A 25,934-nucleotide genomic window follows, 5' to 3' on the forward strand; every position below is an offset into this window, starting at 1 on the left:
CTGATCAAGACCTTTCCAATGATGCATTTGGTTTAGTCCTATGACAAAATTTAAATTTAAATTTTCACTCTGTCCACTCAGCCCTTGTGTCATGCATACATTTCAACGAGACATGAAATGGTTGTATAAACATTAAAATGTTATTATTGGACATAAAAGAAAAATTCTTTAATGACAAATTTATTTTGAATTATCAGAATGTCAGCGTGTTTTTTTTTTTTTTTTTTCTTTCTTTTTCACAAACCCTGACCCAGGGGTCTCCAAACTCTGTCCTGAAGGGCAGATGTACGCTGGAGTTTAGTTCCAAGTTGCCTCAACAGACCTGCCCAGAAGTTTCTAGCATGCCTAATCAGACCTTGTTTAACTGGTTCAAGTGTGATTAAATGGGGTTGGAGCTAAACTCTGCAGGACAGTGGCCCTCCAGGAGCAGGCTTGGACACCCCTGCCCTAACCCAATAAAAATTGTAATCGGTTGCATTGTATCTCCAGAAAAAAGTTTTAGTTTTCTCAAATGAATGGTATTTATGGCTTTAAGTACGGGGGTAAATTGCATTAAAAATATATCACAGTATCATTACAGATATGAGGGGCCCTCAAAGCAGCAACAGTTATATATGCCAGATTACTATATATGCTGTGGTCATCTGGCTAATTGGCTATATGCACAATCATATAATTTACTTTACAGATGCCATTATAATTTTTAAGTCGCTTTGGATAAAAGCATCTGCTAAATGTAGGCAGTGTACCTGTAATGTGAGTGCTAAGAATATAAATATAATCAAGTACATTACCTTGTTAATGGAAAGACATCTGTTTGCAGTAATCTTAGTAAAAGTAATCTACACACTGTTGGTAATAACAGTGCCATCTGAAAAGGAATGGGGATCCAGGGACAGCTCCATCCAGGACAAAGTAAAGTCACAAACTGTATGTCATAATGACACAAGACACATATGTACAATATTTTATGAGGTCACTTACAACAGCTTTTAAAAACCTTTTTATTGGTCAATCAAATTATTTTAAATGATGGTGTGATTATTTCACACTGTACAATAGTTTTATATATATTTAAAATATTTACTTGATTATTTCCCTATGGAGGATCAGAAAGCTCTCGTATTTCATGAAAAATGATAAATATCTTAATGTGTCCTCTGAAGATGAACAAAGGTGTTGCGGATTTGGAATGACACAAGGGTGAGTAATTAATGACAGAATTTTCTTTTTTAGGTCAACTATCCCTTTAAATCTGTAGAATATGATGTGTAGGCCAGAACATCTTTGAAGCACCACAATATTTAATTTAAAATGCTATTTTGACACACATTTTGCCTTGCACAAATATTGCACCTCGTGAACTGAAAATTACAGAAGGCTATACTGTGATTTCAATAACATTTCGATTAATTGTTCACCCCTACTGTTAAATAAACAAATGAACACATACATCTGGACATTGCCCAAACCTAATAAACCACTTACAAATGGAAATACAATCCTCATTTGTAAGTCGCTTTGGATAAAAGCGTCTGCTAAATGACTAAATGTAAATGTAAATACAGCCTTCATGAAGACTCACAACAATTAATGTCAATTACAATGTATGGATTTAAGTACATCAACACACCTTTCCTTTTATGTGGCTGCAGTGTAGTGGAAACTGGACAGCCTCCTTTTTCCATACCTTCATCTGTTAATAACATGGAAAAAATGTAAATATGTAATATATATATATATATATATATATATATATATATATACACACACACATACACACACACACACACACACACACACACATATGCATACATACATATACATATATATATGATGAATGCAGGGATGTCCAGACTCTGAATTTGTTTACAGTATCACATTACACAAAGTAATAGTATGGTTTTGTGTGGTTTACAACTTACTTTCAATAACATTCATATAGCTCCTTTTCTGCTTACCTTTACCAATAAGGGCTGCTGGTGGTCCAGTGGTAGCTGCTGAGGGACGACGTTTGGCCACTGCTACCTGTGGATCTGGTGTGACCATTGGTGGTCCAGTGGTAGCTGCTGTGGGATGATGTTTGGCCACTGCTACCTGTGGATCTGGTGTGACCATTGGTGGTCCAGTGGTAGCTGCTGAGGGACGACGTTTGGCCACTGCTACCTGTGGATCTGGTGTGACCATTGGTAGTCCAGTGGTAGCTGCTGAGGGATGACGTTTGGCCACTGCTACCTGTGGATCTGGTGTGACCATTGGTGGTCCAGTGGTAGCTGCTGTGGGATGACGTTTGGCCACTGCTACCTGTGGATCTGGTGTGACCATTGGTGGTCCAGTGGTAGCTGCTGTGGGATGACGTTTGGCCACTGCTACCTGTGGATCTGGTGTGACCATTGGTGGATCAGTGGTAGCTGCTGTGGGACGACGTTTGGCCACCGCTACCTGTGGATCTGGTGTGACCATTGGTGGTCCAGTGGTAGCTGCTGAGGGACGACGTTTGGCCACCGCTACCTGTGGATCTGGTGTGACCATTGGTGGTCCAGTGGTAGCTGCTGTGGGACGACGTTTGGCCACCGCTACCTGTGGATCTGGTGTGACCATTGGTGGTCCAGTGGTAGCTGCTGTGGGACGACGTTTGGCCACCGCTACCTGTGGATCTGGTGTGACCATTGGTGGTCCAGTGGTAGCTGCTGAGGGACGACGTTTGGCCACCGCTACCTGTGGATCTGGTGTGACCATTGGTGGTCCAGTGGTAGCTGCTGTGGGACGACGTTTGGCCACCGCTACCTGTGGATCTGGTGTGACCATTGGTGGTCCAGTGGTAGCTGCTGTGGGACGACGTTTGGCCACCGCTACCTGTGGATCTGGTGTGACCATTGGTGGTCCAGTGGTAGCTGCTGTGGGATGACGTTTGGCCACCGCTACCTGTGGATCTGGTGTGACCATTGGTGGTCCAGTGGTAGCTGCTGTGGGACGACGTTTGGCCACCGCTACCTGTGGATCTGGTGTGACCATTGGTGGTCCAGTGGTAGCTGCTGTGGGACGACGTTTGGCCACTGCTACCTGTGGATCTGGTGTGACCATTGGTGGATCAGTGGTAGCTGCTGTGGGACGACGTTTGGCCACTACTACCTGTGGATCTGGCGTGACCATTGGTGGATCAGTGGTAGCTGCTGTGGGACGACGTTTGGCCACTACTACCTGTGGATCTGGCGTGACCATTGGTGGTTCAGTGGTAGATGCTGAGGCATGAAGCTTGGACACTGCTACCTGTAGATCTGGTGTGACCATTGGTGGACAAGTGGGGGGTTCAACCTGGGCTGATGAGGGTTCACTGAATTGTTCGGCAGCACCTTGTGCAGTCCAGCCTACATTGTAGAAGTACAGAATTGTTTAGAAAACACTGATCAGTCTATTTTCACAATTTTATGACATTATATAGACTAAAAATCTAATTGATTAATCAAGAAAATAAATTCAACAAAAAATATAGCAAGTTGCAGTTGTAATAGCAACCAGAGATGTGTATAGACCTAACAAGCGCCGATTGTTTTACCAAACTACTTCTACCAAGCAGTACTGATTTATCAGGGTAATGGTCCTAAGACATGTGATGGATGTTTAAGATAGTCTGGTGGTCGGGTGGTTGACCAATTATGCCACTTTTTCTACTGGATTTGTTCAATAAAAATTATGGCATGGGTAATTACCTTGTCTCTCAATTCAATGTCATAGTTTATGCCTCGTCTATGGAACCAGTTACCTCTAGAATGCCGCCTTGCACCTTCCATTACCAGTTTTAAATCAAGATTGAAAACATATCTTTTTTCCTTAGCATTTTAATTTCAATTTTATTGATGTTTTATTGGTTGTCTTGTTTGCTTCTTTTTTGTTTTCTTTTCTCATTTTAATTTCTGTTACATTGTTAAGCACTTTGGATAGCTTTGCTATGTTTAAATGTGCTATATAAATAAAATTTACTTACTTACTTTACTATAAACAAACAAATGATAAAATACAGGCTAGCCAAAAAAAGGAAAGCCGTGGTCACACCATTTTGAACATGCAACGGCCACAATATAATGTCACGCTCTGCAGCATCTTTTAAAAAACTTAAATTTAACACATAAATAGCAATACATCTAAAATGTAAAAACATACAATCTACTCCACTTTCCTGCAGCACTGCAGTTTTAAATTTATGTACTTTTAATTCAGCTACGAGGTCATGTATTGATCTGATGTTGATCACACATTTTCCTGTCATAGGAGTTCGCAGGTCAGAGTTAATGTGCATGAAGCACTAGGTTTGGGGCCAAGTGCTGTTTTAGGGTGTTGCCTTCACTTCATTTCAAATGTGTGGATGAAATAAGGCAGCATATCTGCATGCATTTGTAAAACAATTGCAAAATCTGGATCGTCTGGTCTGTGCATTCTACTCTATTTAAGATTAAAATGAAAACCAAGCAAATACAGTTATTACAATGTTATTTTATTGATACTTAAAAGTAAGTAGCTAAATAGCTAGCTAGGCAGCTTTTAACCTCTCCCAATTAGTTTCAGTTGTAAGCCAAAAGCATCAATGATAATCTGAATTATCCATTAGTTGAGAGTAGGCAACCACAGCCTTACCTACGACAGGGACACAAGGCATCAAATACATGACTTTTTAAAACAATACATATATATATATATATATAAAATAATATTCTTACCTTGAATAACAATATCATACAGGTCCTTAATTCTTTCTAGGCATTTATGTGATGTCTCTTTCAGCTCACAACGCAGTGCCAAAACCTCAGACACCCATTCATTTGGCCTTCTTCCGGGCTTTGACAGCAATATAACAGCCCTTATTCCCAGGGCCTGCAATTTTTCTATCTAAACACACACACAAATAACAGATATGGAATAAAAGGTATTAAATGTACATAGCAACTTCTGAAAAATACCCTGCATTAAAAACAATTGCATACCAACATATATGCTTCATCCTGTAAATGAGAGGTGGTCCTGTTTTTTTCTGGGCATGCACCCAGCTCTCCCGCTTCTGATCGAACTTGTCAAGTTTTTTTTAAGCCTCAGCTTATGTGGTTGCTCTCCTTGGCAAGATCTGCAGGTTTTACAGGCCACATTAATTTGTTTATGGCACACCACACATTTCCGAATCGTTGACCCCTGGCCTGGCATTTCTATCAGAGATAGAGTAAGTGGAAGACACAAAGAGATTTTGAGAAGTCCTTCTCTCACTGACACAAACCAGGACAAGATGTAAATACAAAAAACAAAAAAGTGCTTACTTGAGTGAAGCTAAGACAGTGAAGCTTTAGAAGAAGCTCTTAAAAGAGCTGTTGTTTTTCATACAAATACACTAGGTGGAGGTAACACTAACAGGGAAGGGTGGTGTGTAAGAACAGGAGCTGTTGGACAAAGGAAAACCAAATCAGTTAACTGTCTTGCAGCAAGGCTTACTGGATTAGTCATTATGCAACCCGGTTGTATTATACATGCAGAACTGCAACAAAATAAAGAAGGTAATTGCGATGCTGTTATTGCACAATGCATATTCAGCATGTAAACTGCATGAATGAACTACTGTGCTACTGTTCCAATGTATCTTACATGTTAAGGTAAATTGGGACAGTAAGAAAACTTGACATTGAAAAAAAAATAGAACTAAGAAAAAACAAAAACAATACTTACTTGAAGACACTGGGGCTTCTGGAAGAGAGAGAACGGGGGGGGGGGGGGGGGGGGGGCAGCAAGGTACAGGTCCTTCTCAAAAAATTAGCATATTGTGATAAAGTTCATTATTTTCTGTAATGTACTGATAAACATTCGACTTTCATATATTTTAGATTCATTACAACACAACTGAAGTAGTTCAAGCCTTTTATTGTTTTAATATTGATGATTTTGGCATACAGCTCATGAAAACCCAAAATTCCTATCTCAAAAAATTAGCATATTTCATCCGACCAATAAAAGAAAAGTGTTTTTAATACAAAAAAAGTCAACCTTCAAATAATTATGTTCAGTTATGCACTCAATACTTGGTCGGGAATCCTTTTGCAGAAATGACTGCTTCAATGCGGCGTGGCATGGAGGCAATCAGCCTGTGGCACTGCTGAGGTGTTATGGAGGCCCAGGATGCTTCGATAGCGGCCTTAAGCTCATCCAGAGTGTTGGGTCTTGCGTCTCTCAACTTTCTCTTCACAATATCCCACAGATTCTCTATGGGGTTCAGGTCAGGAGAGTTGGCAGGCCAATTGAGCACAGTAATACCATGGTCAGTAAACCATTTACCAGTGGTTTTGGCACTGTGAGCAGGTGCCAGGTCGTGCTGAAAAATGAAATCTTCATCTCCATAAAGCTTTTCAGCAGATGGAAGCATGAAGTGCTCCAAAATCTCCTGATAGCTAGCTGCATTGACCCTGCCCTTGATAAAACACAGTGGACCAACACCAGCATCACTGACTGTGGGTACTTGACACTGGACTTCAGGCATTTTGGCATTTCCCTCTCCCCAGTCTTCCTCCAGACTCTGGCACCTTGATTTCCGAATGACATGCAAAATTTGCTTTCATCCGCTGAGCAACAGTCCAGTGCTGCTTCTCTGTAGCCCAGGTCAGGCGCTTCTGCCGCTGTTTCTGGTTTAAAAGTGGCTTGACCTGGGGAATGCGGCACCTGTAGCCCATTTCCTGCACACGCCTGTACACGGTGGCTCTGGATGTTTCTACTCCAGACTCAGTCCACTGCTTCCGCAGGTCCCCCAAGGTCTGGAATCGGTCCTTCTCCACAATCTTCCTCAGGGTCCGGTCACCTCTTCTCGTTGTGCTGCGTTTTCTGCCACACTTTTTCCTTCCCACAGACTTCCCACTGAGGTGCCTTGATACAGCACTCTGGGAACAGCCTATTCGTTCAGAAATTTCTTTCTGTGTCTTACCCTCTTGCTTGAGGGTGTCAATGATGGCCTTCTGGACAGCAGTCAGGTCGGCAGTCTTACCCATGATTGCGGTTTTGAGTAATGAACCAGGCTGGGAGTTTTTAAAAGCCTCAGGAATCTTTTGCAGGTGTTTAGAGTTAATTAGTTGATTCAGATGATTAGGTTAATAGCTCGTTTAGAGAAACTTTTCATGATATGCTAATTTTTTGAGATAGGAATTTTGGGTTTTCATGAGCTGTATGCCAAAATCATCAATATTAAAACAATAAAAGGCTTGAACTACTTCAGTTGTGTTGTAATGAATCTAAAATATATGAAAGTCTAATGTTTATCAGTACATTACAGAAAATAATGAACTTTATCACAATATGCTAATTTTTTGAGAAGGACCTGTATTATCTGATAATCATAATATTGTATTGGTAATAAGCTACTTGTTGATTTTCAGGCTCTATGAGTCAATAACCGTATTCTTATACAACCATTTGGCATTGGAAAACCATTTCAAAAGTGAATTCATAACTTTACATTGTGACACAGTACGGTCTATGTAGGCTAAAGTAATAAAGTATAATTCAAGTATTAAACTATAATTATTTGAATTTGTTTGCAAAAGATTTACCAGTCGGTACCAAAGTCACTTTGAGAAATGTCTTCATTGTTTACACATACAGAAGACTTCCCACCAGCATCATAGATGTCTTAAGATGCAGTATGCGCTGACTTTGGCTTTCATTGTCCATTGTGACAAGCCAGTGTCACGAACATATGTAATGCTCATTAGCAGTCCTGTATTATGTTGTCTTTAAGACACTGTTTAACTGTCAATATGTTGCATTAAATGGCTCAAAAAAGAAAGAAAATTATCAGTGTTAAATGAACCAATAATAGAAGAATATCACAATAATATCACAGATACATGATAACAATTTATGTTTGCATGAGTGCATCTAATTTAAATAAGCAATCTTTTAAATTAATATATTTGAACAATTATACATTGTGTTATGTCTCCAACAAAGCTGTAAAAAGACAGACGCTGATTTTTTTGCTTTTCACAGATACAAAACGAGCAAAATCTAAAAAAAACACCTTAATGTTGTCTATAGTGTGGTGGTAATAAATAATTTGACTAATGCCTTTTATCATGTACTGTAGGTCATGTGATCATGCAGATCATAGATATTTTATATTGCTTTTGTCTATATATCCAGAGCATTACTTACATAAACAAAAATTCAATTGACATTTTATTTATGGAGGTGAACATTTAAAGATATTGGAGTTTTTTGAAAGCAGTTTTTCTACCCAGCAGATATCAACATCTCATAAGAGCATAAAATGTGACCCGTGCTGCCAAAATGAGTCGGAAGTCGCACGGACTAATTTTGAGCTACAGGCTCACGAGTTCATTAAGCCCTCTTCTAGCGATCTCAATGCTCTAAATAGTAATGAAACATCTAAAATTATCTTTATTTGTATGTTTTCTGAGAGGAGTAACTTTTCTCTGCTCGCTTCTGGACGACTGCTGCTGTTTCTCAACACAAGTTGTAGGTCTATCGATGCAAAGTGCATCATTCCAGCTTTGTGAATATTCATATCAAATTCTCCATGACATGAGTCCAAACCAGTGAAATATTATTTTTAAACCCATGCTGATGAAAACAAAACCATCGCACTGACTGACGTTTGCAAAGCGCGTGCATTAAGACGCTCCTTTCAGCGAGCACACGATCTTCCTTAGAAAGAACAATTATTGTGAAATATGTCTTGGTGAGATTCACACAATCATAATCTGTTATGTTTTACATGAACGTTTAGTTAATGGTTGGGGGAAATCTGATCTGTAACATTATATTTGATCCATGCATTACAGTAGGTCTCAATATAGATCTGTCTCAATGCTAATCATACATTAGAAGAATCACTCGCTGCTCTTGATTCAACTACTGTTTATTTGCATCTTTGTTCTTATATTTAATAACAAAGATAAAATAAAAATAGCTATATTGTGATTAATAATATAGTAATTATTATTTAGAAAAGGATTGGAGGAAAATATGCAACGTTGCTGGTGATTTTGCTTTGTAATCTTTAACTTGATTTTTCTCGAAATCAGATCTACTGCATCTATTGCCTTCAAACGGCTATAGCTCAGTCATTTTTTGTCCAATTCCAACAAGCCATATATCATTTTGAAGGTATATTTATGGTATATTAAATAATTTTGCCAGAACGGGTCACATCTAGTAAGGTGACATTGATTCAATGTTGAAATTCCGTCAGAATCATCATTTTGGTTGAGGTTGAAAATTTTATGCTAAATAATATTGAATCAATGTTGATAATTCAATGCTTTTCAGTGTTGAAAAGACAAATATTGATTTCACTGGTGAAACTTTAGACTGCCAATCTCTCATTCAACACTTAAATATGGTACATTTTCCTGAAATGTAGTGAGCACATGCTCATCAAACAATAAACTGTTCATTTTGTGAACTCTTCACCACTAGCAGCACCAATAAATAAATATATCAAACTGTCTGCTGATCGTGTGGATTAACAAAGAACTGTGACCATTATAGAACTCAGATAAACCAGATATTATTATTATTATTAGCAGCAGTAGTAGTAGTAATGTTTTTAGTAATTAATGTGTTCGATTACCTGTTTTTGGCGAGCTAGAGAAGCACATTCAGCCAGAGACTGATAATGACTAAATGAATGTCACAATGAGTTATAAATCTTGTGGTCATTGCAGAAGAGTTTTATTAATCAAAATACAAATGAATCATATGTAATCAATGTGAATACAGCCATTTATGTATCCAGTTATGCTACTATTATAAAAGTATCTGCCTGCATGTGTAGAGGCCTGCAGACGTATGGTTTAAGGTAAAGCTGCACATCCTGTTTTGACACGATAGGGCCTCTTCCTTTAACATAACATACATTGGGGCTGTTGTCTGTTCTAGGAAACAGATGGAGACTGTTTCCTAGAAACAATAACGATATAGGAAATGTATTGAACACGGCTTAGGGGGGAAAAAACTGTATTTAAGAGACAGATTCAGGAGATTCTCTGCAGGGTCTCTCGGTTTTATTGTCTCTGATAATAAAATCTAAATTCTGGCATCAAAACCCTAAGACTCTGAGAATGATTCCTCATAGCACCGGCAGAAGCCACCACATCATCCAGTTATATCATTAATTTAAATTAACGTACATACATTTAATGAATTACCTAAACAATTCAGAGTTTTTTTGATGCGCCACAATCCAGTCCATTAGGTGGCAGTAATGCAGCTTAAAGCTGGCTGCCAACCGCCAATCAAATCAAAGCGCAGTAAACATTTCAAATGCGAAACGGACAGAAACGAGGCTAAAGGGCAAAAACAAAGTGGGGGTTTTTAGAGGTAAGTAATTTTGACAAAATATTAAAAACCTTGAAAAATCCATATAACTTACTTTCTTTACAGAGATTTCCTTTTATTTGATGCCAGTTGACAGATGTTGATTCTTTAGGGTGGAGAGAGAGCGCTGGACATTCACTCCCCCCACCTACAATCCCTGCCGGCCCGAGACTCGAACCCGCAACCTTTGGATCACGAATCCAACTCTCTAACCATTAGGCCACGACTTCCCACAGTCGAACCGTGCTTTGAAAGTTCTATGTAGGACCTAGTGTTATAAATACCCTTTTTAATAACAGTTTAGTTTAATTAATCAGTATGTTTATATTATCATTACAATTTGAAAGTAAAATTTAAAAAAAAAAATAATAAATAAATCACTTAGCTATTGAGAGTACGTTGGCAGTCTGTCTTGAGCTCCAGAAAACCAGTAAGGATGTGGCTTTTACAGATTTAAACAAACCAAAAAGACTGGAAAAAATAACTTTAAACTCTAATGCAAAGAACCATCTCAGATTCAGACACCCCCGCACTGCTGGAGACGGGCTGTAGATTAATGTAAACACCCTTACAAAAAAAATCCTGCAGGAATCCTGTAGGACTGAGTACAAATCTCCTGCTGGATTTCTTATGTACTTATATGATTCCTACAGGTATGTCCACTGACGTCCTGTAGGATTGTGTAACATGTTTTGGACAGATGTCAGGAACCTCACTGTCCTGTTGTTACATTACAAAGGATTTTTCAAATAATTATATACACAGTGAAGCAGTGGAGCATATTGTGTAAAATATGTATGCCCAAATACATTTTCCAAATTCCAAAATGCATACTAACAAACTATCAAAAAAAAAAAAGTGTTATAATACAACCAGGTTCAGTCTGCAATATAGGCTACTGTACTCATAAGGAGGCCATACGGATCCCATTTATCACTGTCCATTTATATAAAATAGAGCTAAATATCATTGCACATATATTTAAAACAGCTATTTATCATTGTGTATATAGCTAAATATATAAAACAGATCAGAGTACATATATATATAAACAGAGCTATTTATTCCTGTACATGTATTAACTGCAGATGTTTAAGAATGTTCAAAGTACGAATACGAAGTAGAATTAGTTGAATGCAAAGTAAATTGTCCCACATCTCTTAAGTAAACACAAGTTGTTCTAATCACATTGCACTTGATTAATTTAACATCAGTTGAAATCTAATTTTCCCTAACTATCCCAGAGAAAGCAGTCTTTAACCAGGTTAAACTTGGCTGTAATAACTGGATCAATAAAGGCATAGCCTCTATCAAAACCCACATCAACAAACGATCTCACCAGTGCCACTGTGCCTTGTTCTGTTATAACTGCATGGTTAATTCTTCTTAACAGTGTTGTTGCCTTTGAATGAATCCTGTTTCCATTCATTATAGCTCTGGAATAAAATACACATTGGTGGACATCAGTGTCCTGTTTTCTGAATAGAAGATGCCTCCCTAAGTGCATTCTTACTGTAGGAGAGCCCAGAAAGATCATGTTTGTCTTTTTCACACAGTTTGTGGCAAGTCTGTACCCACGTAACACACGGTCAACAAAATCCTTGCTTGTTGTTTTTACACTGTTGTGGTAAACAGTAGATAAAAGTCGCGGGATACTCTGAAAAAGAGAAAAGCTGTTAGCTATTTGTTCTTGAACTGCCTGGTGTCACGAATCTCTTCCGGACAATCACCACCAGATGTCACTCACTCACCACATTGACTCTCACACCACACTTCTCTGGACTGCAATACCCACAATCCATTGCACTGACGACACGCAGCTGATTACACTGATCACACAGCTGAATTCACTGATCACCCCATCACACACACTATTTAACCTGGGACTTCCTCTTGCTCTGAGCCGAGTATTGATCTGCATGTAGTGCTCTCCTAGCGCTAGCTGCTTTACCGTGCCAGTCCGTGTTTCTGTTTTGTTCCTGTAATTGTTTAGCACTTATCACTCCCCAAGCGATAGCTACTTTACAGAGCCATAGTCTTAGTCTTAGTTTGTCTTGCCTTGCCTTGCCTTGCCTTGCCTTGTCTTGTTTTTCTTGCCGTGTCTGACCCTGCCTTTGTTTACTGGATTTACCCCTTTGCCTTGCCGTTTGGACTGTGTTTGCTCCCCGTTTGGATTATTGCTGTCGACTCTGGATTATCTCTCTGCCTTGCCCCTTTGGATACTGTTTGCTGATCATCGACCCACGCTTGCTCCACGGATTGCTCTGTCTTGCCCTTGCCATACCTGTTTGCCACTGTCTGACCCTGCCTGTTGCTGACCATGTTCTATAATAAAGCCTTGCACATGGATCCGCACGTCTCACGTCTCGTCAGCCCCGTAACACCTGGGTGCCATGGAACAGCTTTTGTAAGTTACCTTTGTGCCTTTCAAAAATAAATGCACTTTGGCAGTTTCATACTGACTGTGCTGCATGCTGTAAAATGTGCACATTAAAACTAACATGACATTTGCCATACAGTCTCTCAAATCGGCTCATAAAAGCTTTTAACAGGTTTTCTGCTACATCTATGTCATGAGAACACGTCATCTTTTAATAGACAGTATGTTGCTTGGACAAGGAGTAGGTGCTCTAGGTAATCACATGATAAAATACCACTCAAGTACGGAAGACTGTAAAACTAAAGAAAATTACAATATTTGCACAACCTTACAGAGCGTGGAGGTCTTGTAATATTAACTGGTGGATTGATTTCAGGTAGTCATTTGTCAATGTTGATTATTTCTCTTATATACCATCTCTCTTCGTGATATTTTGAGTCAAACCATAAAGTTGTTCATTGCCGACTGACACCCAGCAAAATGCCATGCATGTAGTCATAAGCAAATCCCAGAATTATGTTGAAAAATGTTAAAAGCATTAAAGGGAATGGTCCTTTGACTCCCTTAACACTGATGTTTTAGCATCATCAAATTGCTGGCTGTGGGTGTGTGGTCTTGCATCTCTTTTTGCGACACATACACCCTAGTGAAACCATTTCCTATAGCAACTATTTCTCCCTTCTGATAACACCAGTTGCATCCATATTCACCATTAAATTGCTTAGTGTTTTGGACAGAGCAGCGAGCAACTGAGTCACATACACAGACAAGATTGAACACATACATCTGTGTACTTTATCCTCTGTGCTGTACTGTTAGACCTTCCTGTTCTAACTGAACGCACTCATCAACAAATGACTGCAAAAAGGAATTAATTTTAGGCCTGGAGCACATGCCTACTTCTCATATCTGGGGAAGTTCATTAATTACTACTTGGATTGCCCAAATGTGAAAAGGAGAGGATTTAAAAATAGGGACACCATCAACATTCCATGTAAGTGAAAGGTTGAATTGGTTTGAATCATTCAGGGGACCTACTGATTTATACATTTCACCATCAAATATGTCTTGAACACTGTCTGGACTGCTTTTGACTCTGGTCCATTTGTAATTCAGTGCTGCTGTAAATACAGAATCTGACATTATTTCTTCCAGTTGTTTTCTTATGGACAATTTCATGAAAACGTCACCAGATTTAATAAGAGAGTTCTTATCCCCTGGTTCAGATCCACATGAATCACAATTTGCTGGGATTTCATTACTAAAGTATTGATGACGTGTGGGGCAGATGTACACAATTTCAAATGAATTATAATCAAATTCCTTCAAGAACATGTAAAGACTATTTGGTGCTCCGTCGGTTTCTTCTGGGCAGTGTAGATGAATTAGGTCTAATAAGTCACCAAGAGCAGATTTTGTTGTGGTGTGCCTAAGAGCATGGCACAAAATTGCCAGTTGTGATTCTTCATTACTAATCTTAGCAGTGGGATAGATCTGGGGCCTGTACCATGATGGTAGATGAACAAATTCAGAGTTATAGGATAAGTTTTGAGTTGACAAATCCAAACCACTCCAATCTGGCTTTGTCGGTACCATGAAGCTGATCATCAACTTTCTCTGTCAACTCAGGCTTAATCCTGAGTTAATGGAGCGCGTGCACATGAATGTGTGACATCAGCGGCGAACAGCCAATCACACCACAAAGCAAGTTTGTTTCAATTCTCGCGAGAGAGCCAGCGAGATTCAGAACTATTTTGTTAAAGGTTAAGAGATTAAAGAATATGAGGAATTTAAACGCATTTCCACTGAAGTACTTGTCCATGAAAGAGGACAAATAAAGGAAATTATCTTGCTCTATAAGTGCAGTCACAAGTGAAACTTGTGAAGTTACTTTATATAGTTAATAATATATAGCGATAGAGACTCGAACATGTAAGGTCACATGTAGCCCATTTTTAAAATGTTATCTATTGATCCTACCACTTATTTATATTACATATTATCTGTATATATTAATATTCATTTAAAATAAATGCTTTATAATAATTGTTAAACTAAAAGTGCTTGTGTGTAATGGAGTAATAATAATATAAATCATATTATAATTATATAAATCATATGTAAATTGTAATTATCAATAAAGCCAGACAATTTTGTTGTGTATATATATATTTTTTTTTTATAAATGTTTTATTTTAAGGTACTTCATAGTGCGCTTTAATTTGTAGGAAGAGAGAGTGGGGAGTGACTTTTTTTGTGTCAGACATGCGTCACTTTGCTCACATCTGATTGGTCCAATTTCAGTTTGAGGTCTCTAACCCAGAACATAACCTGCCCTGGAGCAGGTTAGCCGTGGAGTGTAAGTTACTATGGCAATGAACACAGCTAAAAGCCAAGCCACTTTCATGGTACCTAAAACCCAGGATTGGTGCAAGCTAAACTGAAACTTACCTGGCTAGCCAGCTAAACCAGCTTCATGGTACAGGCCCCTGGTCTTGCGTTGTTTTGGGGTTAGTGTTTTTTTTATTTGTAGATCTAGAAAGTGTTGACCATTTTACAAAGTCTCATGACATTTGGACAAAGAGAACATTTTTTTAAATTTTAGCAAACACCATTTGCGGGTCAAAAAGACCCCGAAGACTGTATAAGAGTTTTAAGTGACAATGCATGTGTTTTTGTTGTTCTGTGACTTTAATTTTGTCTCTCAACTTAGCTGGAAAAAACACAAAATGACACACTGCTGCTTAAAAAACAAGAAAATTACACATTAAATGACCTGAGAAATTAAATCAAGGCAGAGAATCAGCAACTAAAGGCCCAGAACTTTAGAGATTATTAACAGATTTGTGGAGTTGCTGCCTAACAGCAGTGAAACAAGCATGCTGTGCAAACCTTGCAGCGCTGCCCTTCAACCAGACAACTCTTCACATCTTAGTTCTTCTGGACTTGACCATGTGAGAATACTGTTTGTTTTTTACATTTTATTTTCACACCATATAATAAGTCTATTCTTTGTGTATGAGATTTAGGAAAACATAAGGATTTTGTAAAAAATAAAAAAATATGGCCAATTCAATGTATTATTTAATGTGTATTGCACAGGTTGAAGTCCACAAAAAACTAAACTTTGCAAAGGATGCATTCCAAGCATGTGTTAGAGCAGTGCTTCTCAAAGTCCGGACTCCGGTCCGGATCCGGACCCGGAGGGAATTCAATCCGGACCCGCTTCTATTTCATATTTCAAGAACACTAATTATATTTCCTACTTTGATAAACGCACGTTAAACTTGTAAATCATTTGTTTATTTATTCTTATTTTTTTATGTCTTTTTGGAGAAGGTCCGAAATTGCAGGCGAGATATTGAAACGTTTCCTTCATGACATTTGTTGTCATCATGCCATCCAGTGAGCGTATGACGTTTGACGTAATCGGGCGACATTTCACCGCTAATATTTTTATTTTTTTGTTTTGCTATCACTGATATTATGGCAATTTGTCTTATAGCAGTGCCCAGTGTATACATTTATTTGTGGCGGCTTGTCACAATATCAAAACTGACCGCTACAAATAGATTTTCCAAAAGGCTTATACTTCGTTGAATAAACTGAGCACTGCGCGTTTCAAAAATAAAATGCTGCGCGGGTGTTTTTATATGACTGTATCTTTTAAAAGAACCGTCCGTTTTCTTCAGAAAAGCTTTGATGCCAATCTTCATTTGGTCTTTCCTGTAATGGCTGATAAAGTAGCGCTTATTTGATTACAGTCGTTACCGGGGAAACAGCTATATATCACGCTCCAACAGCGCCTCCTGCTGGCAGAGAATCAACTTGCATTTGCTAGTCTGCGGGAAACACTGGTGTCTGTCAGCAAACATAAACAAAAAAGCATGCTTCAGAACTGTTTTGAGAAGGTGCTTAAGTTTTGAGCCATGTATTATTACTATGAATTAGGCTACTACTACTACTATTACTATCTTGTGCCCTGCAATAACCATTTACGCCAACTCTCTTTTGATATAAAGGGAAAAAAAGAGAAAATCGGCCCAAAAAATCAGCATCATATATCGGCCATAGGCTGCCCTGATTTCTAAATATTGGCCAGAGAAAAAACATTATAGGTTGACTTCTACTGCTGACATTTAAATTAATTGTTTTGCCACTTTTGCACTTGTTATTAAAATATTTTGAATGCAAAGGGAACCTTTTTTTAAAAAAAAAGAGTGCTTATTTGTTATATGTTATGTATGTTTATTAAAAACACGTTTTGTAATAACCAATTGTTCCGGACCTTTGACACTGATGAAAATTCAGATTTGGACCTTTGAATGTAGACTTTGAGAACCCCTGTGTTAGAGGGACACATCATGGTCAGCCACCATTAAGGATTTAGCCGTGGCTGTTTTTGGAAGGACCGTGTTAGCTACCCACAGCCTTTCTGGAAAAAACAAAGAATCACAAGCCAAGCCCCCTCTGGACCCCACAAAAGTGGAACTTATTATAGGTATAAAGGTGTTAAAGGTTTCTAAGTATATATGCTCTCATAACAAGTGTCTGACACTAAAGTTGATTTACATTTCTCTTTCAGACACTGTTTCAAAGAAATTTCCAGCAACTCCACGAAAGTTTCTTCGGGAAAAAATGAATGATGAACAAACTCCTTAGCAGGTTTTACTTTCTAATATATTTTTGATATTTTAAGTGTTATTCATTAGACATTTTGTTTCACATGTCAACTAATCTGCAAGAAGATCATTTACAGTTCTTATAATTACAGTACCTTATATTTCAGTATTTATATATGTAGTGTATACTCATATTTCTCAGGACACTATTACACTGCAACACTGAGTGGTGAAGCACATAAGAGCTGAGGGAAAATTCACTCTTACATATGCGTGTAATTATAGTCCAGAGTTATTGGTTTCTGCAGAATGATGGGCCACGTTCTGCTCATTTTCTTCACACTTGTCTCATTTTATCTTTAAGCTCTTTTGACTAATAAATAATTCATTATTAACATCTTCTGAAGTCTTTTTTGTTGTTGTTGATATTTAAATTGGAGACAACATTGCTTTTAAAAAGTGTTTTGTTGTACAGGAGGCCCTGAATATCCCTTCAGCAGTCCAACATGATGAATATACATAACAGTTCATTAGGATTTCTGCAGACGTCCTTTAGGATTGAACACTAACGCTAATGCTTTTGATTTCCTGTAGGATTCCATGAAAATGGTCACGAAAATCCTGTGGGATCCTGTAGGAATGTGCAGGTATGTGGTGTGTAGGTTTTTGTAAGGGTCTGGCGCCCATCTCACGTTACAGATCATTTATAAAGGGGTTTAAACAACAAAACACACTCATTTACACATATTTGTGAATCGGAATATCAGATTGTCCGTGACATAAGCAAGTTTGTGAATATATTAAATAAAAAAGGAAAAACTAAATAAAAGCGATCCATCTGTCACAGTGTTATTGTGTGTTACGTGACAATCATGATGCGTCGCCATGGAAACGTTCTAAAATAAGGAGATTACTTTAATAAACTCACTCTAGGGGGACCGCTAGAATATTTTAAACTCACCACTGAAAGGGTTAAATAAGTTATTTTTTTTTTAAATAAATATCTTATTTTTATTTGCCAACTAGTAGGCTGACCAAACAGATGCATTCATACAAATGATAAACAAATTAGATCATTTTGATGCACAGATAGCTTACCGATATAGGGTACTTTATATATAATACGTTTGTTGAAATAAGAAAGAGTTGTTTAGTATTATGCTTCCTGTTTATTATTATTATTATTATCATCGTTATTTTATTATGTTGCGAGATCATTTATCATTCTCATGCTGGTTTGAAGAAGAAGAGCATCTTTAAATGAGTCAGCATTCTTCTATGATTGAGTAATCTTTCACAATATTTGTTTTCTGGGGAATTGTGGTCACACACACACACATCCTCAGACTTAAAGCAACACTAGACTTACATGTGTGAGAACATTTACGAGTCTGCATCTTTCACTTCTTTTTTTTTTCTGGGTAATTGTGGTCACACACACACACACACACACACACACACACACACACACACACACATCCTCGGACTTAAAGCAAGACTAGACTTACATGTGTGAAAACATTTACGAGTCAGCATCTTTCACTTCTTTTTTTTCTGGGTAATTTTGGCCACACACACTCACACACACTCACACACTCTCACACACACTCACACACACACACACACACACACACACACATCCTCAGACTTAAAGCAACACTAGACTTACATGTGTGAAAACATTTACGAGTCTGCATCTTTCACTTCTTTTTTTTCTGGGTAATTTTGGCCACACACACTCACACACTCTCACACACACTCACACACACACACACACACATCCTCAGACTTAAAGCAACACTAGACTTACATGTGTGAAACCATTTACGAGTCTGCATCTTTCACTTCTTTTTTTTCTGGGTAATTGTGGCCACACACACTCACACACACACACACACACGCACACACATGTTGGGTTTCCATGTTTTATGGGGACATCCCATAGGCGTAATGGTTTTTATACTGTACAATCTGTATGTGCTATTGCCCTACACCAACCCTACACCTAAACTTAGCCCTCACAGGAAACATGCTGCATTTTTAGATTTTCAAAAAACTTTATGCTGTATGATTTATAAGCTTGTTTCCTCATGGGGACCAAAAAATGTCCCCACAAGATTAAGATTTACTGGTATTACTATCCTTGTGGGGACATTTGGTCCCCAGGACGTGATGAATACCAGGTACACACACACACACACACACATCCTCAGACTGAAAGCAACACTAGACTTACATGTGTGAGAACATTTGAGTCTGCATTCTTCTATGATTGTTATCTTTCACTATTTTCAGTTACCTACAGTTGATGAGATAAGTGTGTTCAAAAATCAGATTAGATCCTATTCCCACATATCTGGTTAAGTCTTGTTTACCTTCTCTTTTAACCATAACTCCTATATGAAGCAGTGTTAATTTTGGCAGGCATTTTTGATTTAGTCTTAGTCTTTATCTTGAGACGAAAATGCTTAATAGTCTTAGTCACATTTTAGTCATTTGAGTCTTTCATAGTTTTAGTCTAGTTTTAGTCGACGAAAAGTCATTGCATTTTTGTCAACTTTTAGTCAAACTGCAGTTACCAACATTTATTTTGGTAGCTATTTTATATGTAGTATTCAAACAAAAATAGTCATCAATTCTTCTCTCTTTAGACCAAATCAATTAAGCTTAGTTATGAGAAATTTTAATAAAGGATTGAATTTGGAAAAACTGGAATAAATTTTAATTTTTTTGTAGAAATATAAATTAAACTCATTTTTCAGATACAGTAGGTTTACTTAACAAGTATACATTTATTTAACATCTTTTGGTGGTTAACATTTATGACAGATAATTAGGAATGCTGTCCATTTAAGACGGAAGGTATGTATGTAATAGTCTACTGACATACATTCAGTTTTCACCCACCTGCACTTAAACCATAACGGACTGTATTTCCATGAGATACTCTACATGAGAGACATGTGGACTGCTGTGTGTGTATTTGAGCGCTGAGAACTGATCGCGCGCTGTATGAGAACTGAAGAAGTGGAGCGTGCGCGAGAGAGAGCACTTCTATCAGCGCGTTTCCGCCTATCGCACCTTCACTGACTTTAAGTTAATCGACAATGAATTGTGACTCCTGGGAAAAACGGGACGTCTGGTCACCCACTCTCTAACCCTTCGGTTGCTGAGGCCATTGTTTCAGATCGCTATAGTTCGCGTTTTGGTAACCTATCCGTCCACTGCGGCTGCCATACTGAGACTAGATATGCAAACGCCCCTTATCCAATGACAGACGCACATTTTGAAAGACAAGTCAGTTAACTTAGCCTATATGATGTATTTTGAATGTCCGGTAGTCCTCAAATAACATTTTAGTCCCGTCTCGTCTTGTTAACGAAGACGCGCATAAATTTCGTCATAGTTTTTATCATCAGATATTAGTTTTAGCTCGTCAACGTCTCGTCTTAGTCACAGAAAAAAGGTTCGTTGACGAATATTTTTCGTCGTCGTCTTAGTCAACGAAATTAACACTGATATGAAGAAACCTGGCATGGATTATAATCGCTCAGAAAACTCTCAACTCATCTCTAACTTACCCTTTTTTGTTCTAAATGATCAGAAAATATAGTTTCTCGACAGATACATGCTCATCTTGCAGTGAATGACTTGTTTCTTGTCCATTTCATAGCATGGATTATTACATTAACATCTTCATTTGAGCACAGAACTTAACCAGCTTGCAGTTTAATACTGGATATCAACATCTGTATCATCTGCATCATGTTCATCAAAATTATAAGTATTGTTGAGATAAGGAAGAGTTGTTTATTGTTTTGCCTCCTGATTTATTAATTTTTCTTCAAATTTACATGCATGAGAACATTTGCCATTTTACTCTGGTTTTACCATTGTGCTTTCATATGGTGGAGACAAAAAATAAAAACTAAACCTAACCCTACACCAAAGAAGAGCACTGGGTAATTTTGTTTTCTTTTCTTTTTGCCACACATGCATCAACTGAGAAGTATACTCTTTTTGCAACAAAGTAAAAAAAATGTATATCTGACTTCCCAACAGCTATAGATTTTACAATAGTTTATGTATTATGCATGTTTGTTATTTTCATACTCAGCACTTGATTAACTAGCCAAACAGCAACTAGCTCTGGCAAGTGGAGGCCTCAAAAACTCTCTGAGCGAGAGGAGACCTGACGACACTCACCGAAACAGTCGAGCTCTCAGAACAGAGACCTCTGCATACAGACTCTATAAATCGAGAGGAGGTCTACTATGCTCCATACACTGGACCTCTCGTAAGGAGACTCACACAGAGCCTACCTCTCACATGACTGTCCTAGCGGAGCTCTGGCTAAAACTCTCTGAGCGAGAGGAGGCCTAACGACACTCGCCGAGACAGCCGAGCTCTTGGAGCGGAGGCCTCAGCATGATGACTCTTAGATTGAGAGGAGGCCTACTACACTCACAGACTCTGGCAAACAGAGGCCTCTAAATCTCCCTGAGCGAGAGGAGACCTGACGAAACTCACCGAAGAATCGAGCTCTTGGAGCGGAGACCTCTGCATGGCGACTCTCTAGATCGAGAGGAGGCCTACCACACTCCACACACTGGACATCTTGCAAGGAGACTCACTTAAGGCCTGTTCACACCGGGACGAATTTCGTGCACGATATTCGCCGACGTTTAATGCCTCGTGACTAAACAAAGGGCGCCAATGTGAATGTGCACACCGACGCGAAGAATGCCACGCATAAAAGCATAATTAAAAAAAAAATGCCTCGGGTTAATTTTTTTGGTTCGACGCGCCACATCAAAAAATATCCGACCAATGAGATTGGCGCTTTTGCTCACGTGTCTGGAGCTGCTGAAGTTAGAGTAAAACACAATTTGGGGGCGCTCAAACACAAAATGGTCTTGCCGAGTACACATACGTAACAACGAAGAAGATATACGCAAAGTAGCGTCTACACTGCCAGGAAGAAATAAGAAGACGAAGAAGAGGCAAGATGAAAGTAGAGCTGCTGGTCTCGTTGGTGTCTGAACACAAAGAACTTTATGACAAACGCGACAGCGACTACAAAAATCTTGATAAAAGAGAAATGTTATGGAGTGGAATTGCAGAGCAAATGGGATTCGATGGTGAGTTTCATTTGACTTAATTGTCTTTCATGTACATGGAAAAGCCTGTGAGATACATATACAAGAAAAAAGCGCAAAGATGATTGCCGAAGTGGACAGGCTGCTAAAAACAAGAAGCCGTGGAAGTTTATGAAGGTGATGGAGTTCCTCGCAACATCAACTGAATTTCGAAGGTATTAACATTAGAACATTACAATACATAGCTGTGTGAGCTATACTATATGTAATGCATTGACATTAAACAGTGATTAACATGATATCATTGCATGTTCCCTGTTCACCATGCGATCACACCTCTAGTTCAATATATTAGTTTGTGTTCTGTGTATAGGTAACCTATGCTGAAATTGTGTTGCCAGACATATGATACATTAAAATTAGTATCAATCTAAACTAAATTAGTAATCAAACATTAAGCTCTGGAGTATTTTGTCAAGATGGTATGAAGTGTAGCATGGCCCACGGTGTGAGTTATTGTTTCTGATGTAAACTGAATTTGTCTTTACAGTGTTCACAGCAATATTTCTCCTGAAAACATGGATGAAGGGGTTGACCAAGTGCTGGTCCAAAATGAAGTGAGCGACAGTGAGGAGGCACCAGCAAGCACGTCTCCAGGATCATCCTTCTCCAGCCCAACTGTGACAAGGTCTAATGTAAACAAAAGAAAACGGCCAGAGACACCAGACTTCTTGGACAGGTACCTCTTATCCAAAGAAGCCAGGGAAAGTGAGAAAGAGCAACGCAGAAGAGAGAAAGAGGAGTGCAGAGAGCAATGAAGAGAGCAACAAAATTTGGACAATTACTTGTTTGCTCTTGGCTTGATACTAAGGAGATTGTCCCCAGCCGTACAGTCTTCGGTCAAATTAAAAATACATCAGCTGTTGCATGATGCTGAGTTTGGCCAGGCCTCTTCTGCTTTTTTTCCTCACCAGTCGCCGGTGTCCTACCATCAGGTCAACCCGCAGACCCCAACAAACTATGGCTGCTCTACAACGTCTTGGCCACACTAATAGATGTTTATTATATGCATTTTTATTCTGTATTTTTAGTATTTTTTTTTCATTCAAGAAATATAGTTGAAAATGTCTATTTCATAATTGTTTATTATCGTTCACTTGAACTATTGTTATTGTGACTTATTTGCACTGCTGTTTTTTTGTATTTTATTTGTACAATAAATACAAATTTTATTTGTATTTTTATTTACATTCAAGAAATAGTTGAATGTGTATGTGCACTACTGTTCACTTGCACTTCAGTCATTGTGACTTATTTGCACTACCTTTTATGACTCCTTTTTTTACTTTTACTCTTATGTTTGTGATTGTTATTGCAACTTGTAGTCCATTAAAAAAAAGAAATGTTTCATTTTTTCAAAAGAAATTGTGCATAAGTTACTCACTTGAAAATAATGTAACATATTTTGGGATTTGGCATACATTTGTACATAAGTATTCTTGACCTCTTATTGAAATAGCTATGTGATTCTGGTCATTTCCGTTCACAATGCACAAGCAGCTTTGACAACTTTGTCAACAACACTTGGTTGAACCTGTAAAGTTCTTTGGAAAACCCGGAAGCATTGACTGAGGATGCCAAATGCGTTTTCAGAGATGTGCCGTGCCCGAGACAAACAATAATTGAAAATTCTCTTGTCTGTGGGGAGGCAGCGTCCAGGGTATGGCCGGAGGAGATATGGTTTCAGCGGAAAATCTTCATCCGCCACAATGACATGGTTAACTTTTCCCAGCTCAGGAGCACCTGGAAGTTCACTTGGTGGGGGAACATTCAGAGTTCCATCTCCGAGTGCCTTTCCCAGCACAGAATTGGCAAAGATGCCTCCATCGCTGTTGCTGCCATAGCTCCCCACATCAACCACCAGGAAGCAGTAATCTGCATCAACTAGGCCAGCAATACAACGGAGAACGTACCTTTATAATTAAAGTAGAGAGAACCAGAGTTTGCTGGGACCTGGATGAATATGTGTTTCCCATCCATGGCTCCCAAGCAATCAGGGAAATTCCATCTTTCATGGAACATACTGGCTGTACTCCACATCTCTTCAGTAGGCACTGGCAAATGTTCATCTCTGAGGCAATGCCACAATGCTTCACAGGTCTCACTCACTATCGAAGCCACAGTTGACACACCCAAGTCGAAAGCTGGACGCAATAGTGCGGTACGAGTCTCCAGTGCTAAGAAAACTGAAATAGAAATAGACAAATACTAGTTTTTAACAACGCTTCACTTATGTTTTTATAACATTCATTGAAGTGAATAACAATGTAGACAAACTCACAGTAAAAACACGGCCAAACGCTGCTCTGGGTCGATTGGTTTACGGTAGTGTGTCTGTTCTTTTGTCAGCGAGGGAGCCAGTAAATTTTAGAAATTTTAAAGTAAATTTAATTTAAAAAATTTAAGTAAATTTTCGAACTCACTGACGGACATTCTAAAATACCCCCGAAAACGCTCATGATACATTTTCAGCTCTTGTACCAGTCGATAAAACTCCCCATGTTCTTCTCTTCTCGTAACTATGGGATGTATCCAATATCGGCATCTTTTCCGGCGTCTTTCCTCATTCAACAGAACAATAATTTCTTCATCGCTGGAGCTGGAGCTACTGGTGCTTGAAATATCCATGTTTTCTTTGTATGATTTTGACAAGCGCGTAAATACTTGCTCTCTTCTTCTGAGTGACAAGCGAGTGTCAGAAGCGTAAAGTTGATCAGCGCCACCTTGTGTACCGGGGTATTTCTGTTTTACATTAAGCGCCATCTAATGTCAGGGAATTAATTTGCATGTTCACTCGGCTCATCGTCAGCGAAAATCGCTTGGGTGTGAACACAAAAAACGCGTTGAAAAACGCTGGCGAATAACACGCGCTGATATTCGTCCCTGTGTGTACGGCCCTTTGGAGTCTACTACTCACAAATGCTATCCAGGCGGAGCTCTGTCGAGCGGAGGTCTCTAAAACTCTCTAAGCGAGAGGAGGCCTGATGACACTCGCTGAAGAGTCCGAGCTCTTGCGGAGGCCTCTGCATGACGACTCTCTAAATCGAGAGGAGACCTACTACAGTCTGTACACTGGGCATCCTGCGAGGAGCTGCAGCTACCACTCACATAACTGCCCCAGCGGAGCTCTGGCGAGCGGAGGCCTTGAAAACTCTCTGAGCGAGAGGAGGCCTAACGACACTCGCCGAAACGGTCGGGCTCTAGGAGCAGAGGCCTCAGCATGACGACTCTCTGGAACGAGAGGATGCCCACTATACTCCACATTCTGGGATTTTGTAAGGCGGCTCACCTAAGGCCTACCACTCACAGACTGTCCCAGCGGAGCTCTAGCAAGCGGAGGCCTCAAAAACTCTCAGCGGCAAGAGGAGGCCTACAATGCTTGCAGTGACCGTTTCGAGGGGAAAAACAATA

At 38.9% G+C, this 25,934-nt stretch overlaps 1 protein-coding gene across 2 annotated transcripts in view; it reads right to left on the reverse strand.

Annotated features, from left to right (window-relative positions):
* LOC306854962 (NACHT, LRR and PYD domains-containing protein 1 homolog) overlaps positions 1 to 25,934 on the reverse strand; it is a 295,440-nt gene that overhangs the window by 113,065 nt on the left and 156,441 nt on the right. The window lies entirely within an intron of this gene.

This window comes from Barbus barbus, assembly GCF_936440315.1.
Source record: "Barbus barbus genome assembly, chromosome: 3".
Classification (NCBI taxonomy): domain Eukaryota; kingdom Metazoa; phylum Chordata; class Actinopteri; order Cypriniformes; family Cyprinidae; genus Barbus; species Barbus barbus.